Raw genomic sequence first — 4,713 nt, forward strand, 5'->3', positions numbered from 1 at the left:
GCCTCTTCTTATGCTTCTTGCAGGAGGATGTCTTTCTCCCTTATGAGAAAAAGTCAACCCATGGTTTCTGCTGCCTCATGGGCACTCTGTTTTAAGGAATTCCCTATTTTGCTGAGGGCCACCTCTACTGCCTCAGACATCACCTCCACTTCTCCCCAGTCCTGGTTGGCTGTGGGGATGGGGGAGGGGCAGCCCAGTCCTCTAGGAGGCAAGCCACCTGAGACCACATGTCCACTGGGAGACACTTAGTCTCCCCAACCATAGGGACAGCCCACTGAAGCACTCCTCTCATGAGGGCAGCCTGTTCCATTCTTCGGTGTACAGTGATTCCTGCTGATGTTGCCAGTTGTCTTGCCAGCAGATTTCAGCCTGGGGCAAGTTCACTCTTGATTTGGTGAGATCAAATGACAATGGAATGTTCTTGGGGTGAAAGGGTTTATATCCAACTTTATTCTCATGGTGGCAGGTCAAGTGCTAGAATCTCATCCACTTTGGAGCATGTCTGCATGCTGCATGCCGGTCTCTGCCCTTGACGCTGCCACCACTCCAGCCTCTGCTCTCCTACATTTGTGCAGCACAGAGCATTGGGTGGAGTTCTTTATATAGACTCAATAACAATGTATTGCCCACACATGTGCAGTGAGCAAGCCGACAAGGGTCAGGTGAGAATCCTGGCCATAGGCTTCACTTTCTCCACAGGAGGGTTTAAGCTCCGGGCAAGTTCACTCTGGATCCAGTAAGACTGAATAACGACAATGTAATGCTGGGGGTAAAAGGTCTTATAACAAGCTTTATTCATGGTGGAAGATCAAATGCTAAAATCCCATCCACATCCACCAAGTCTACATGCAGCAAGTCCATCTCTGCCCGTTGCCTCCCCTTCTTCTCTGGGTGGGAGTCTTTATGTAGCAACACAGTCAATAATAGCAAAAATTGCCAACATGTGTGCAAGCATGCACCTGTGAGCATTACATGTGTGCAGTATTTGCAAGTAAATTTGGGTCAGGTGAGGATCCTGGCCATGGTAATTTCCATTTCACCTACACCCTGACACCCACAGGGGAGAGAGTTGGGGCCTAGCCAAGAATGCCCAGCTCCTTCTTTCAAATTTACCAATCAGATAATACATTCCCTCTCCTATTGCAGGGAAGTGTCCTTACCTTGTACCACATAAGCATCTGTCTTCTCTAGCCACACTTAGTGCCAACTCCAGATAGCTGTGCACATGGCAGGAGCTCAGTGGCTCTTTGGTTGTCAGGTTAATTTGTTAGTGTCCCAGAACCCTAGCTGAGCTCCAACCTTTGCAGTCTCCAGCTGAGTTAGGTCACTATGCCTACCTTACCCTTCAGTACTGATGGGTGTTTTGGAAGATTTTTTTTTTTTACACGTTTCCTTTGGAGTTTATAGTTAAGGTCTCATTCATTTGGAACCCTTTGTTTTCAAATTCAAGATATTTCAGACAGGGATCATATTTGATTTTTCCTCTATTCAAAAACTCGATGAAAAATATTCTTTAAGAGCACTGTCCTAGGCCCTCTGGGCACAGTAACAAATCAGTGACAAAGGGTCCCAGCCTCATGGAATTGCAGTCTAGTGGAGAGATGGGTGTGAAATGAGAAAATAAACAACTAAACAATGAAAAGGGTTTTAAGTTCCTTGAAGGGAACTATAATGAATAAATGGAAAATTTCTTATAAACACTTACCACAGGACCTATTCATATGAAGGGTGAAATCATATGTCCATAGAAATATTTGTAAACAAATTTCATAGCACTTTTACTAACAATAGCCAACAACTGAAAACACCTCAAGGCAGTACCACATAGTGGAGTACTTCACAGCTATAAAAAGGACAATACTGATATAGCAACAACATGGATGAATCTTAAAAACATCATGGTGAGAAAAAGAAGCCAGACTCAAAAAAAGAGCATATACTGAATGATTCCATTTGTATGAAACCCTGGAAGAGATAAATACAACCTACAGAGTAGACATCAGTTTAGTGGTTGCTTGGGACCAGGGTAGGGAAGGTTTTGGAAGGGGCACAAGGGAACTTTGGGGGAGGGAAAAGTTTTTAATTTTGGTGATGTTGGCTACCTTTACCAAAATGCATCAAACTGTGCACTTAAAATGGATGCATTTTATGTATAGTAAATTATGTCTCAGTAAAAGTTGATCAAGATGCAGTTGGAGAGGAAATAAATAAATAAAACTGGGAATGAGCAGGGAGGGGAAGCAAGGCCTACTTAGAGAGGGTGGTGTTGAGGGCATTTTCAGAGGGAGAGACATTGACGCTGGGACTTATGCATGAAATTGGCCAAAGGAATGAAGGGTGAAGATGAGTGGGCTGTGGTGGGAGTGTTCCACAGGGAGGAGGAATTGCAGATACAAAGGCTTTTGCTGATAATAACTACTTCTGATGATAATTAATTGGGTCAAGATTGGGAGATGTTTGGCCTACTTAAATTAATGAAATACCTTTGAAGAATGCAAGTAGTATCCCACTAACTTGCAAACATTAGTGACTAGTGATGAACCATTCTCATATATTCATTGGTACAGGACCCATAATGACCTCTGGATAGCACTTAATAAGCCATTGATTTAAGTCAATATATGAGGGTACTCAAGAGTAATGCAAACAGTACTTCACTAAAATGCTAAATTTCACACTTTCATTGATGTAGACTGGTGTTCTCTTTCAGTGAATATGACCGGTGACAGGGATTCTGGGAGGGGAGCAGAGAAAGTTCTGCAGTAGCTCCCATATGCCAAAATGAGGTAGACAATTCTTCCTTTGTGCATTTATGCCTGTTTTTGCAGCTTGCAATTTGAGAATCCTTAAGAAATGTCCCCTGAGCACTTTTGGTAGAAAAGCTGTAATTCAGGATACTGGATCATGGGAGAGGACAGGATAAAGTAGTCTTGATAATGAGGGCTTGGTCCCCACTGTTATTGTTTTAAGACCCTGGTTCCAAGTAAGAGAAGACATTGTAAGCTATATTAAGAAATAAAGCAGATGGGAAGACTTAAGACATTTTTTTAAAAAATTTGAACTTGAAAGACTTACATTTTTCTAATAATTGAGATTTTTCACAGAATACATTAGAAAACTTGAAAGGTACAGAAGGAAATTTTAAATGAAAGAAAAATGCCTCTTAGTATCTTATCTACTATTAAAATATTATACATTGTTGCACTTTTTTGGCATGTTCATGTTTTACAATATAATTGAAATTATACTGAATAGTGTATATCCTACTTGTTTCACCTATTCATTAAAACTAGGCAGTCTGTACTATTTGAAACCTCCGTGTAACATTTTTTGTGGATTCATAACATTTAACTCACTCAATGTGTTTACTTCACTGAAGCATTGCTATTATGCACTTTCATTGTCCCATGTTTATTGTGATTACCACAATAAACAATGCCCCAATGAATGAAGCAATATCTTTTAGATTATTTTACTAGAAGTTAAATTCTCAGAGCAAAGGAGAAAGTATTTTAAGGTTATTACTAAAACATTATTTTAAATAAACAAGTGAATGTTACCAAAATGTTACTCTTCAGTGTAGCTTTTCAACTTTGTTATTTTCCTAAATAAACTGGTCATGCACGGTGGTGGCAATGAAGGGCCCATCCTGGCCGGTAGCAAATTTTTAAGTGGCTTTGCACTGGCAACAATTCTGGATTAGATGCATTTTTGATGTCTTGTTGTGACAGGTACATTCAGCTTCACCAGTTCTGATGGTGCCTCCGGTCCACCAGGGCTTTCTCTAGCCAGGCTGGATGTGAGTCCTCAGTCCACATTTTAGCCTTGTTTCTTTTCCCAAAGGCTGTGTCACTGTTCTTTTTGAGTTCAGTCTAACACGGTGGTCTTAGGCATCTTATTGAGGCTTCATTAATGGTTTTGCAAAGCCTTAGTCTTTTTCTTTTTTAAGGCATCAATGATATACAAATCTATGAAGGCTTTGCAAGAAAAACAATGTGGTCACTACATTCACCCCTACCATCGAGACCCTCTCACATCCCATTGTAATCACTGTCCATCAGTGCAATAAGATGCCACAGAGTCCCTATTTGTCCTCTCTGAGCTACACTGTTTTCCCCATGACCCCACACACACCATGTGCACCAATCATGATACCTCACAATCCCCTTCCCCCTCCCTCCCTACCTGCCCTCCCCCACCCCTCCCTTTTGGTAACCATTCAAGACATTTGTTTTAATGTTACAGGAAGGAGCCCAAAGACAGCAATGTATTTAGCCCAGGAAAGGATCAAGAGAGCTGGAAAAACACTAACATTCTTCTGTTTTGCTCCATGCATCTGCCGATTCTTGGGTCTCTGTTCCTTTGCCTGCTTGGGGGATATGGCATTGCACAAACTTGGCTGTTGGACCCTAATATACAGATAGGGAGAGGGATTTCTTAGAGAAGAGTTAATAGTTGTTAGCTGGGCAGATATTGAACATTGTCTATTGCAAAGAGGTATTTTAAAGGATCCCAGTGTTGCTATTGCCACTGTAATCATTTGTTAACAGTGTGTGTGTGTGCGCACCAAGCAATTTACAACAAGGAAGTATATGATAAATGTCATTAAGAGTGACATCATAAAGGATCAGAAGGTTCATAGCTAACAGTGGTAATCAATGAAGACTTTAAGAAGGTATCCTGTGGGCTAAACCATGGAAAGTGGGCTGGATT

Source organism: Manis javanica, chromosome 5 (genome assembly GCF_040802235.1).
Source record: "Manis javanica isolate MJ-LG chromosome 5, MJ_LKY, whole genome shotgun sequence".
NCBI lineage: Eukaryota > Metazoa > Chordata > Mammalia > Pholidota > Manidae > Manis > Manis javanica.